General features: G+C 38.9%; 1 pseudogene; it reads right to left on the bottom strand.

The window, feature by feature from the left end:
• Nucleotides 1-241: 241 nt before the first annotated feature.
• Nucleotides 242-9,160, bottom strand: LOC112862659 (kinesin-like protein KIF20B; annotated as a pseudogene).
• Nucleotides 9,161-14,623: the final 5,463 nt, after the last annotated feature.

Genomic DNA, 14,623 nt, shown 5'->3' on the forward strand with positions numbered 1-14,623 from the left:
ATCAGATTTTATCATGTGTTTTGTCCTTTATAGCTACATTTCATATTTGGAGCTAGCCATTTTTTTGTGTTATTGGATTATTTTCTTTATTGAATTAAAGTTATACCATGTATAAAATAGCAATGTGTACACAGAGGGATTTAATGCATCATAATATATACAATTATCTTTGAAAAGTCAGGATGCAAGTTGCAATGATTATGAACATAAAATTTATATTGACACATTCTCCATAAGTGATTTATTTGGCTGTTTTAGTTCAAAGTCATTGTTTGAGGATCTGATGATTACTCTCTTTCACTTTATGGACCATCAAAATCACTTGGCCAGATATATGTAATAGGAGATGAAATTTCATTTGTGTATAATTTCCATTTGTCTGGTTTTGGTTGAGACACATTTTCTTAACTTACTTCCACATTGAGACCACTGAAGAGCTCATTGTTTCAATTATCTTCTTTGCTTTTGATTGAAGAATTGTTGGAGAATGTTGTAAGTCTCCAAAATTTCTGTAGCATTCCTTCTTTTTTCTTAGAGGCCAGCTTTATACTAACTGTGGATGCCTGACTCTGTAAACAGTGTAGTTCTTACATGATGGATGTGTGGAAGCCTTTTGTTCGTTTTGACACAAGAATTCCTATGCTCAGAAACAAGGGACTTAAATTAGTTCTGGGCATAGTATTCTTATTTTCACATTTCACCAAATCCTGACAGAGCTTCAGGAATATGCTTAATACTATTTCTATCTCCACCATCTTGGAAATATTTACTTTCCTCTATTTCATTGCTCTTCCTCTTCTGGGCCTTGGAAATCTTAACTGTCACTGGTAAGGTAAAACCAGGGTGTTTCACTGACAATTTGTTTGGTAAAGGTGTAAATTGAATCTCTAACTCAGGTTTTGGAGATGGAGTACTTTGATTATTTTCTGTTGATACTTCACAAGAGTCCAGGACTGCAGAACCATCCTCTACTCATTTCTAGAAATTTCAAAACTTGTTGTTTGAGGTTCAGTTTCAACTCTGATAGGATCCATTGAACTCCTATGGCTAGGCTTGATAACTAAAGTTTTTTCTTCTGTTTCAGAAGCCTCTGATGTGATCTTTTTAAGTTGTTCAATTTCATTTTTCTGTACGTTGCTGGAGATCAGTCCCTTCAGCTGTATTTCTAAAGCTGCAATAGGTTGATCCCATTCTTCTTGACATTTTTGAAGGTTACTATCTTTTTCTGCCAGTTGTGCTATAAGTATTTCCACTTCATTTTGTTGCTTTACACAATGCTCTGTCTTCACCATCTTTTTTCATCTCTTTGTTTCGTAGATTTTCAGCTTCTTGTGCTTCAGAAAACTAGCCATTTGATTCAAAGTATTCCCTTTTTGTTTTGTTTTTTAATGTTTTGACATAAGAAACACTTTTCAGATTCCCTCCGTTTTGATTGTTTTTACTCATGCTCTTTGGCTAGCCATCCATTGGTAAGTGCCAGTAACTATTTCAAAAGTTTGACCCTAGTATTATCTGCCCAGACAACAATGGAATGTCCTTCCTTCTTGTTCTAGAAACTATGCTCTCTTAATGCAGTCTAAGATTTACTAGCTTTTTAATGTAGTCTCATGTCTCTTTTTTACAGATTCCTTTATAAAAACTAGTCTCTCATCTTTGTACCTGTGTGGTTAATATTTGCAGGTTGTTGCATTTATCACATTAAACTTTATATTCTTAGTTTTGGTAAAGTCTACCAAAGTATTTACTGTTGTATAGTCTATCTTTTTCTTTTTTTAATTTTTTTTTTTTTTTTTACTTTTTTTATTTTTTGAGAGACCTAGAGAGACAGAGCACAAGTTGGGGAGGGGAAGAGAGAGAAGGAGACACAGAATCCGAAGAAGGCTCCAGGCTCCAGGCTGTCAGCACAGAGCCTGACGCAGGGCTCGAACTCACAAACTGTGAGATCATGACCTGAGCTGAAGTCGGATGCTTAAACCGACTGAGCCACCCAGGCGCCCCTGTTCTATCTTTTTCAATGCACAATTTCAGTAAGCACAATTTTGGCTCATTTGTATAAAGTTTAATTTCAGATGTAGAATATAAAATAGTACAGCAACATGATAATAGATAAGTTTAGTGAAAGTCATGAAAAATAAATAAAGTTTTGGGAATTACTTTCAATGAGGCCCTAGTTAAAAATCATTAGGAGTAAATACATTACTATGAGAAAGACCGAGAATCCCAAGGATTGATATTTGGGAAACAATTGTATTTAAACATGGGAAAAGCCCACTTCAGGTAGGGAAGAAAAAGAGCAAATTCTTAAGGGTAAGAATCAGCCCTGTTCTGAAACATGGTAAGGGCTCACTGAATAGTTTTAGAAATGGAGTCAGTGCAAGAGACAAAGAAGGAAACATTAGAGAAGAAGGAAAATAAAAAAGAAATAGTACAACACTGCAAAAAAGTCCAATCTACACTGTTGAAACTGCAGATCAAAGAGAATGAGAAGTGAGAAGATACTACCAGATTTGGCAATCATAAAAATGGTCACCAGTTATACCCGAGGTGGCAGTTCTGGCCAACTGTTTGGGATAGAAATCAGATTGTGAGATGGGAAGCAGTGGCTTGGTGATGAGAATGCAGAGGTTGAGTATGAATTCCTTCTTGCACAAGTTAGTGTTTTACAGGAACTATAGGCTGGTGGTTCTACTAAATAGGTAGAACCAAGCGTTTTTGTAGTTAGGGAAGATTCACTGGCAGAGGATAGAAAACCTGGGAAGAGAGGGAATAATTAACGGCACACAATCTTGGATAAAGCAGCAAGGATTTTATGCAGAACTGAGTTGAATTTGTGTATTTTGTTAAGAAGGATGAACATGTTTCTGTAGACTGAGTCACCAGGGAAAGCAAGTAGGCTGGGTTATCATTCTGTCTAACACTGAGGTAGAGATTATTATCAGATAGAGGGGATAAAAGTGACTAAACTCAGTTCAGGAGGACTTCAGTAGCTCAATAACAAAGCAGCACTGATGAGAGTGTAGTCATGGTTGTCGCAAAGTATGTTGAAATCGCACTGGCAGGTGCATTAATTTGCTAGGGCTGCCATGATGAAGTACCACAGACTGGAGGGCTTACACAAAAGACATTTATTTTCTCACAGCCTGGAGGCTGGAAGTCCAAGATGAAGGTGTTGCTAGGTCTGGTTCCTTCTAAGGTCTCGCCCCTTACCTCATAGATGGTTGTCTTCTGTGTCTTCATAAGTTTTGTTTTGTTTTTTTCCTCTGTGCATGTCTGTATCCTAATTTGCTCTTCTTATAAAGATACAAGTCATTTTGGACTAGGGCCACTCACTACCCATAAGCTCATTTTACCTTGATTACCTCTTTAAAGGCCCTATCTCCAAGTAAAGTCATGGCCTGGGGCACTAGGAGTTGTGACTTCAACATATGAATTTGAGGGCAGGGAAGAGTAGTAGAGGGATACAATTCAACCTATAACAGGAAGAATATACTCAAAACAGACAAAAGAATTCAAGTTATTTTCTTTTTTTTTTAATTTTTTTTTTAACATTTATTTTTGAGACAGAGAGAGACAGAGCATGAATGGGGGAGGGGCAGAGAGAGAGGGAGACACAGAATCCGAAACAGGCTCCAGGGTCTGAGCCATCCTCCCAGAGCCCGATGCAGGGCTCGAACTCACCGACTGCGAGATCGTGACTTGAGCTGAAGTTGGACGCTCAACCGACTGAGCCACCCAGGTGCCCCTCAAGTTATTTTCTTAGAGTTGGATATGTTGTAATGAGTAGAACTTCTCAAAATTTAGTGTGGAGTAGGGACGCCTGGGTGGCTCAGTAGGTTAAATGTCTGACTTTGGCTCAGGTCATGATCTCACAGCTCCTGGGTTCAAGCCCCGCATTGGGCTCTGTGCTGACAGCTCAGAGCCTGGAGTCTGCTTTGGATTCTGTGTCTTCCTCTCTCTGTATCCTTCCCCTGCTCACGCTCACACTCTTTCTTGCTCTCTCTTGAAAATAAATAAAAACATTAAAAAAAAAAAAATTTAGTGTTGAGCAAGCAGAATCATGGCCTCCAAAAATGTCTATATCATAATCCCTGGGAATGTAAATATGTTACTTTATATGGCAAAAAGGATTTTTCTGATGTAATTTAGTTAAGGATTCCAAAGTGGCAAGATTATCCTACATAATCCAAATGAGCCTAATATAATCATGCTAGCCCTTAAAGGTAGAGAACTTTTCCCTACTGAGTTTAGGGTTAGAGAGAGACGTGATTCTGGAAAGTCAGAGAGATGCAACACTGTTGGCTTTCAAGATGGAGAAAGGAAGCCATGAGCCAAAGAATGCAGGCTGCTTCTAGAAGCTAGAAGAGGCAAGGAAATAGATCCTTTCCACAGCCTTGAGAAGGGACTGAGCCCTGTTGACAGCCTTGTTGATTTTAGCCCAGTGAGACCTGTGTCACACTTCTGACCCATAGAACTGTAGCATAATAATTTTGTTTTAAGTCACTAAGTTTGTAGTAATTTGTTACAACAGAAATAAAAAGGTGCCATCCTGTGGGTAAGAGTCATGTGGAAGTCTATTTGAAATGCTGACTCTGGGGGCGGCTGGGTAGCTCAGTCGGTTGAGCAGATGACTTTGGCTCAGGTCTTGATCTCATGGCTCCTGGGTTCAAGCCCTGCATCAGGCTCTGTGCTAAGAGCTCAGAGCCTGGAGCCTGCTTTGGATTCTGTGTCTCTGTCTCTCTCTGCCCCTCCCGCCCTCCCTCCCTTCCTCCCTCTGTCTCTCGAAAGTAAATAAACATTAAAAAATATTTAGGGGCGCCTGGGTGGCGCAGTCGGTTGAGCGTCCGACTTCAGCCAGGTCACGATCTCGCGGTCCATGAGTTCGAGCCCCGCGTCGGGCTCTGGGCTGATGGCTCAGAGCCTGGAGCCTGTTTCCGATTCTGTGTCTCCCTCTCTCTCTGCCCCTCCCCCGTTCATGCTCTGTCTCTCTCTGTCCCAAAAAATAAATAAACGTTGAAAAAAAATTAAAAAAAAAAAAATATTTAAAATAACATGCTGACTCTGGTTCAGTAGGTTTGGATTGGGACTTAAAAATCTGCATTATTGACCAGTTCTCCAGGGATACCAGTGCTGCAGGACTGTGGAGCACACTTTGGGTAGTAAAGCTTGAGAAATCTAGCCTCATCAAATCTCCTCATGTCATAGATAAAGGAATTGAAGTTTAAGAAGAATTCATGGATACTGGTAGAACTGTCTTCAACTCCCAGCCTACTACAGTGTAACAGTACTTTGGAAAAAAAAAAAAAAAAAAAAGGAGCCCATCAGGGAATAGCAAGCAAGAAGAAATGCCAGAGTTTGGAAAATTTGACTCCAGAGACCCTGTATGTTAATGGTGTCTGTGAGGTGTCCTGGTTAACATGTAGCTAATACAAATTGTTAATTATCAGCACTTTGTAAACTAACAGCTGTTTGCTATGTGCAACAGGATTATAGCCCTCTTGGGTCCCAGGAGTTTCTAACTTCCTAGGTGTCAGCAAGTTTGAGAGAAAAATTTCAGGGCAAATGGGCATTTTGTTGTGACAATTTAGCAGGAGGCAGCTCTAAAGCTGTAGGTCATCTGCAAACTCAGAACTGTAAACATGGAGGGAGTATTTCCAGTGACCCAAAGGGCATGTTTTGTGTTTATCTTGTTGCCGGAGGCACTCTGTAATTATGTGAGAGCATAATGTCAGCTGATCTGCTGGCAAAAGTGAGGAAAACTGTCAGGCTTATTAAAGAGGATAAAGAGCTGACACACGACATAACTGACATCTAAGCTGAGAATCAGACAGGAAAAGATTCTAAGAATGTGGCAGGGACTCATAAGGAGAAGGGGGTGAGCAGAACATCATAAGGAAGAATTTGGAGACCCTGGATACACAAAGATTTCTGGAAACTTCCCACTCTACAGAATAGAAAGGAAGATTTATAGGCACCAGAACCAGGGTTCCCAAATGACTTCATACATGAGTACCACACGGATAACTTGCTAAAATGCCCGCTCCTCAGATCCAACTCCAGAGGTTCTTTTCAATTTCTTATTATACATACAAAAGTAGAGAGTGTAGTATACTGTGAGAAATAAGCCCACCTACCCAATCAAAGGAAGGACGCAGGGACTTGGAGTGCAGTGAAGTGAGGCTTTAACCAACGTTCCTGCAAGAGTGGGTGTCTGCTGGACAGGCACACTCAGGGCAGTTACAGCAGACAATTTATTTCCTAGCATGCAAATCCCTCCCCTGGTTCCTCATTGGCTGAGTACTACAGAGTTATAGCCTTACCTGGATGTTGCTTATGCCCATATAAGGCAGAAAATAGTCTGACTGAAACAAATGTACATTCCCTGAGGTGACACAGAGATTTTCAGTCCTCCTCCCCTTGTTCTTTGGCACATGCTCTTTGCAAAGCCCACAAAAATAAGCCTGTGAAATGGAGAGGGGAAGAAGGACCAGGAAGTGAAGTGTCTAAGGACTTGGGACTCCGTTGTGGCAGGGATGGGGCGGGGAGGGTTCCTACATATTTCCAATAGGTTATAAACCTACTGTTAACTAGACAGCACAGCTTTTTTTTGGTATTTCTGAAAATGAATCATTTCCCTTACTTCTCATAATATTGACCTCTCACACACACATCCTCAGACTCAATAAAGATCAATGCACAACCAATCTGCCTGCATTTATTCCATCTGCTTAGTGCCTTCCTTCTTATCTTTTCTCCTTCACTAGACTATACTGATGCCAATCCCAGTCATCAGGGAAAAGCATTTCCAGTATAGAGCAGAAAAAGCACAGAACACAGGGACAGAGGATTCCTGGTATCTTTGAGCAACACTACAGAGGTCTATGTAGGTGGGACGGAGGGAACAGGGGGCAGTTGGTAAGGGATGAAATCAGAGACATAACAAGGCAAAGAGATGTAACAGACACACTACTTAAGTCCTTGCAGCTCATTGCAACAGCTTTGGCTTTTAGTCTGGAAACTTCAGAGCAGAAGGGACCAGTAATTGTGTAAAGCTAAAATTGAAAAGGCAAAGGAGCCCATAGGAAAGTAGCTTTCTGGTAGGCGCTATAGTCAGAAGGAGTCAAGAATGCAGCTATGGCCAAGAACTTTGTTCCAAATTTGGGGGGCAGTAGGAGAACTATTACCCTGATCCCCATGGTAATAGTAATCAATGTCCCCGATGAATGGAGTAACCTCTGCCTCTTGGTTCAGTAATAGGAGAAGTCTTAATGATCAGAGGGCTGTCTCAGCTCTCAGTTACATGGAACATGACTACCTTCCTCACTGGAAGCATTTCTCCCTTGGTAACTAGCAACTTCAAATCACCAAGTCCAAGGCTGTGGGCACAGACACCAAAAAAAATCCCTTAAGTAAGTTATTAGGTGTAATAGTGAAAGGGATCTCTCCCACTCCCACTCATTGGCTCTTGAACCTATATAATTTGGTGATGTAGGGAATGGCATTTCTTAGTCCCAATTTCACCAATGTGATAGGGCACTCATTTTTTCTTGGTTTCTATCCAACAGATCTGGGCAGAAATTTGGGGGGAGGGGCAGAAAATGGTTCTTGGTTTAGTTCCCATGATCTGTTAGTCGTATCACTCCCCTGTGGTTAAATATCATATGGGGTTTCCCTTGGAAGAGGAGAACAGACAATTTCAGGGCAATCCTTTTCCTGTCTTCATGAGGCTACTTCCTGAAAAGCACCACTTTTCTTGTATGTAATGGTAAGCAGTTCAGCCTTTTCTGTTAAAAGGCTCTGAAATGAGTCAGAACCTGTTAAATTAACCTAAGGTCCACTTTGTTCTCTAGGTCAGAGGTTCAGCATCAGGGGGATTTTGTTCTCTAGGGGATATTTGGCAATGTGTAGAGACAATTTTAGTAGTCACAACTGGGGGAGGGGGCAAGATAGAGCTACAGATATCTAGTGGCTGCAGGTCAGGGATTCTGCTAAACATTTTGCAATGCATGGGGCATTATCCATAAAAGAATTATCTGCTCAAAATGTCAGTAGTACTGAGGCTGAGAAATCCCGCCCTAGGCTGAAGAATTCACTACTTATTTGATTTCTTTTCTTAAACTTTGCCTAGTCATGCTGTCCAGTGTAATTTATCTGAGACCAGGCAATGAGCCTGAATGATAAAATAAAATTTATATAAGTAAGACAATGCCAGCAATATACATCTGCTTCAAGTTTGAGCAATATAACTCCTCCTATTATTGTATTTTTAGGGAGAAACTAAAGCCACAAATTAAATCCTTTAATCATTTATAGTCAAACTTTCAGAAATTAAAGGTCATGGTTACTTTTTGCTCTGTCTCAGCCAAAGAAGTCTCAGTCAGATGCACGTGTATGTTTGGAGTTCCTTCTGCAGCTGAAGCATCCTTCACTAGGTATATAGCTCTTTCTGTACATTAGCTGAAATTAGTTGCATTAATCTACCTCACTCTTCCCATGTGCTCTTTTATAAAGAATCTGAACAGTTAATAGGGCCCATAAGCCTATCATAGTCTCAGCCAAACTCCCATACACATCAGCAAATCTCTAGTATCCAATAAAGAGTAAAATAGTCATATTATTATACACACCCAAGGACCCCCAATGGACAGAATTACTAGTTTCTAAGTGAAAGCAAGTCTATCACAAACTGAAAAATCTTTTTGACTTCATTCTTAGCATTCATTCCTGGTTAGTTTATGCCAGTTGTCCAAAATCACCCACCTGTAACTTGAAATTTGATAGGGAAACATCTTCCACAAAGATGTTTACTATGTCTTTGTATTTGTCATGAGGAATAATCCCCTGATCCAACTACCATCTTTTTTAGAGTGGTCTGTGAGCAAAATTAGACTCACCCAGGAAACTGGGTGCTATCCTGATCCATCAGACCCTTATCTGAGGTTCCTTCTTCCATCTTGCATATTTAAAAATCTTCTTTTCCAGTTTTTTTAATCTTGTGTCCCTGGCCTTCCTGAATCATAGATTCAACTGTGCAGTGGCACAATCTTCACACTGTCCTTGGAGCAGGGAGCCACCCCTCCTTCATACCACATTTCATACTCAGACATTCTCCACATCGCACTCCCTTCTAGTTTCTGCATGTTACCTCGCCATCTGCTGCCATCACCTATTCCTCTGGAAATCCTCAGGTTCCTGCTACACACCTTCCCTGGCATCACCTGCTATCACCTGCCCATGCACTGGGGTGCCAAATGCATCTTCTGCATTTTGTTTTGAGTTTCTTTCCCCTTAAATTTCAACATTTGACGTTTCTTTTTGAAACTTCATATTATATTTGCTCTTAATTCATAAATATTATTATATTACTTTTTGGAGTGTTTCTGATACCCAGAAAACTTTGGAAAACTTTGTTTATGACTTTTCTAATGCCTGTTTTTTATTTTATTTTTTTGCCTTTAGCATGGAGGCAAGCCCTTGATAGTGAAATCTTATTTTGCTGGCTTAGAACATACATGAATGTTTGCAACTTGTTGAGACTCCAATTTCTCTCTGTTCTGTCAGTTCTGCCCCCCTGAGATATTTGCAGATGTGCAGTTTAAAACTATAAGCTAGGAACAAAAGATTTATGTTGGTTAGGAAGGTGTAGTGAATGTCATATTAAATTCAGAGCAGGAATGTATTGGAATTAACCCTTGCCATGGGCACATTATAAGACAGATATAAATAAGGAAAGGTCAAGAGTAACATGTATTGTAACTAATGTTTTCTAGGAACAGTACTGTCTTGTTTTGGCATATTTGTTTAGATAGATGTGGGCATAGCAGTTAAAATAAGAGAAATAGAGAATTGTATACTGATTTTTATTGCCACCCACCCATGTTATTTTTGTATCATACTGAAAACTACTAGTGAAAATTTCTCATGCTTCTGTTTATTCAACAACTTCTTGGGTGTTCTGAATATCTATTTATTTGGGGGCAATGTTCACAGCTAAGACAATAGGGCATGGGTAATCTATTGAAGATGACATCATTTTTAAAACACTTTCTTCAAGGACTTATTTGGTCATCTTTATTTGTTCCTTCTTTTCTAGTAGAATATATACTGATATTTGCTTAAAATTCTTATTCAAGTAAATAACATATAGAAGATGTCTCTTGCATCATAGTTAGGTATACCAATATATGAGAAGATATTTTAATAAAATAAAAAAGAAAACATTTTTCATTGTAGAACTCAAGAGGAGAGATAAATATTTGTTTATAACTCTTACAGAACCAACACTCATCTTGTAGCTTTGATTATTGGGGACATGGGGAAGATAAAGAAGGAGAGGACTAATGCTTTCTTAGGATACTTTCGGTTGAAGTATGTGAATATCAATTTAATCTGACTAAACAATAAAGGATTTTAATGGCTTACATAACTATAAATCCAGAGGTAGGATTTAGGTTAGTTTGATTAGGGTTCTAGCAATATTTCTCTGCTTTTCTCTCAGCATTATCAATGTCAGATTTGCCCTCAAGTGGTCACACCTCATGCTGTCAAGATGGTTGCCAACAGTTGCTAGGATAAGGTGCTTCATGTTCACATTCCGTGAAAGGTAGAGAGAACAATTTTCCATTATATTGTCTTTAAGAGTAAAAAGGGAGTGCCTGGGTGGCTCAGTTGGTTGAGCATCGGACTCTTGATTTCAGCTCAGGTCATGATCTCACAGTTTCATGAGATCAAGCTCCATATTGGGCTCAGCAAAGACAGTGTGGAGACTGTTTGGGATTTTCTCTCTCCCCCTCTCTCTGTATCTCCCTTGCTCATTCTCTCTCTCTCTCTCTCTCTCAAAATAAATAAATACAATTTTGAAAAAGAAAGAGTAAAAAGGGATATTTTCTAGAAGTGTTCAGCAACCTTCTCCTCATATTTGAATGGCAGGAATCAGCCCATTCTGAACAAGTCACTTGGCAAGAGAAATAGGATTATTCTTAGCTGGAGCAGACCCATCTCTTGAATTAAGACTAATTCCCCAAATTGAATGTTACTAAATGGGGATGAGTGGAAATGGATGTTAGGGAGGCAATAACAATATTTACTAAAAGTGTGACTCATGTCATAGAAATATAAAAAGACTATTTTTTATATTTATTTATTATTTTTTATAATTTATTTTTTAATTTACATTGAGTTAGTTAGCATATAGTGCAACAATGATTTCAAGAGTAGGTTCCTAGTGGCGCCTGGGTGGCTCAGTTGGTTAAGTGGCTGACTTCTGCTCAGGTCATGATGTCACATTCAGACCCTGCATCAGGCTCTGTGCTGACAGCTCAGAGCCTGGAGCCTGTTTCAGATTCTGTGTCTCCTTCTCTCTGACCCTCCCCCATTCATACTCTATCTCTCTCTGTCTCAAAAATAAATAAACGTTAAAAAAAAATTAAAAAAAAAGAGTAGGTTCCTTAATGTCCCTTACCCATTTAGCCCATCCCCCCTCCCACAACCCCTCCAGCAACCCTCTGTGTGTTCTCTATATTTAAGAGTCTCTTATGTTTGTCCCCCTCCTTGATTTTACATTATTTTTGCTTTCCTTCCCTTATGTTCATCTTTTTTGTATCTTAAAGTCCTCATATCAGTGAAGTCATATGATATTTGTCTTTCTCTGACTAATTTCACTTAGCATAGTACCCTCTAGTTCCATCTATGTAGTTGGCAAGATTTCATTCTTTTTGATTGCTGAGTAATACTCCATTGTGTGTGTGTGTGTGTGTGTGTGTGTGTGTGTGTATGTATCAAATGCAATAAAAAAGAATATATATATATATATATATATGTATATACATCACATCTTCTTTATCCATTCATCCATCGATGGACATTTAGGCTCTTTCCATACCTTGACTATTGTTGATAGTTCTGCTATAAACAATGGGGTGCATGTGCCCCTTCAAAATAGCACATCTGTATCCCTTGGATAGATACCTAGTAGTGCAATTGCTGGGCTATAGGGTAGTTCTAGTTTTAATTTTTTGAGGAACCTCCATACTGTCTTCCAGAGTGGCAGCACCAGTTTGCATTCCCACCAGCAGTGCAAAAGACATCCTCTTTCTCTGCAGTAAAAGGACTAATTTTTATTCCAGGAAGACTCTTCATTGAAAAAAGTAACTTCTTTCTTATGAGTCTATAGAAGAGAAGTGCTAGCTTAGAGTTAATTTATTCCTTTTAGTAATTTTAGTTTTTTTAGCTTCAGAGGAAACGGTATTCAGTCTTAATGTTTTCAATAAGATCTTCATTCTGCCTTAAAAATTAGAAGTCAGGGGCGCCTGGGTGGCTCAGTCGGTTGGGCGTCCATCCGACTTCAGCTCAGGTCATGATCTCGCGGTCCGTGAGTTTGAGCCCTGCATCAGGCTCTGGGCTGACAGCTCAGAGCCTGGAGCCTGTTTCGGATTTTGTGTCTCCCTCTCTCTCTGCCCCTCCCCTGCTCATGCTCTGTCTCTCTCTGTCTCAAAAATAGATAAATGTTAAAAAAAAAAAATTAAAAAAAAATTAGAAGTCAGATCTGACATGGTAGCCAGTGAGCCCTCAGGAGCCACTGTATTCATAACTCCAAGAAATGGAGAGGCCCACTGCTTATTGAGAGAGGGTGCAGTTCTGGGGATCAAGGATCTGTTGTTGTAAATGAGGTAATTGTTTCTACTTCTGAGCTAAGCTCCTTGTAAGAAGACTATACACCTCCACCCCACTGAGTCAGGTTTGCCATGTAAGTAACAAAATATATGGTAATAGAATGTGAGTGGAACTGACATATGTCACATCTGAGCAAAAGCTTTAAAAGGCATTATATAATTCTGTAAAACCTTTTTTTTCCCTCTATCTGAAAAATGGCACACTACAAATAAGGCTTCTTCAAGCTAGGTCTTAGAACGAGCAGACACATGTTGTAAAATAGCAGCCAACCAAAATGAATGAGGAGTAAACCTTTGTTAGTATAATCCAGAGATGTGTGAGAGTTTGTGTGCTACTGTAGCATAACTTATAAAAGCTGAGTTTTATTATTTTTTAAAAAATCTTCCAGTCTTTTTTTTAAAGTTAATTTAATTTAATTTAATTTAATTTAATTTAATTTAATTTAAGAGTGAGGGAGAGGGGCAGAAATAGAGGGAGAGAGAATCTCAGACAGGATCCACACCCAGCACGGAACCTTACACAGGGCTCGATTCCACAACCCTGGGATCATGACCTGAGCCCCAAACATGAATCAGATGCTCAACTGACTGAGCCACCCAGGTGCCCCACAAAAGCTAAGATTTAAAAAAAAAAAAATTAAGTGTTTATTTATTCTTGGAGAGAGAGTACAAGAAGAGGGACAGAGAGTAAAGGAGACAGAGATTCTGAAGCAAGCTCCATGCTGTCAACACAAAGCCAGATGTGGGCCTTGAACCCATGAACAGTCAGATCATGACCTGAGCCGAAGTCAGACAATCAATTGAGCCACCCAGGCACACCAAAAGCTCAGTTTTAATATCAGTTCAGCTACAAGAAAAAAAATCTGTGTTATCTTGGATAAGTCAACTAAGCTTCTCAGACATAGTTTTAATCTATAAAATAAAATTTAAAAAAAGGTCTTTAGACTTTATAATGCTTAACAATTTGACTACTAAACCCATTCTCTTAAAGCGTTGCCAATTGATTAAGTTGTATAATATAGGTAATAATGATGCATTTTCTTTCTTTATTTTATTTAATTTTAATTTAATTTTATTATTTAATTAAAAAAAAATTTTTTAAGAAGGCTCCACACTCAGTGTGGGACTCAAACCCTGAGATCAAGAGTTGCTTGCTCTACCAACTCAGCCAGCCAGGCGCCCCTATTTTCCCTTTTTTAAATAATTAAAGGCATTTATAACTTTCATTCAGCATGAGATAAATCATGCTCTCATAATAAAGTATGTGATTCTTGCCAAAAGAAGCATTTTAGTTTGCCTAAACTACCCCTTTATAAATAAATATATATTTCTAAGTCTTTTTTTAAAAAGTTTATTTATTTTTGAGAAAGACAGAGAGAGAGAGAGGGAGAGAGGAAAGATGAGGGAGAGAGGGAGACAGAGAACCTCAAGCAGGCTCTGTGCTGTCAGTGCAGAGATCAATGTGGGGTTCGAACTCATGAACCATGAGATCATAACCTGAGCCAAAATCAAGAGTCAGTCGCTTAACTGACTGAGCCACCAAGGTGCCCCTGAGTCTTTTTAATATATAGAAAATAGCTAAATCCCTATCTTTTTAGAAATCCCTAGTGGAATCTAAAATGCTCCATTTTAGTTCTTTTCTAACACATTCTATTTTGTATTATCTCTCTCTCTCTCTTTTTGACTACTTTGAGTACATGATCCAATAAATGTTTAATTTAAATGTAAGGATGGTTAAATTGCTACAGTTCTAGAGATTTTTTAAGTACAGACTTTTCTAGCATTATGTAACAAAATAAGGAGAAATTGAATTTTTTTTCAGAAAAACAGGAAAACAAGCAACACAAGTTACAAAGTAATTATAGCAGTACACATATACTTCCTCATACACACATCCCAAACTTTTGTTAATGGATCTTCCGCTAATCTTGTCCTGCAGTTATGTTTCGATTTTT

Source organism: Puma concolor, chromosome B2 (assembly GCF_028749965.1).
Source record: "Puma concolor isolate L17-30 chromosome B2, mPumCon1.1.hap2, whole genome shotgun sequence".
NCBI classification, from domain to species: domain Eukaryota; kingdom Metazoa; phylum Chordata; class Mammalia; order Carnivora; family Felidae; genus Puma; species Puma concolor.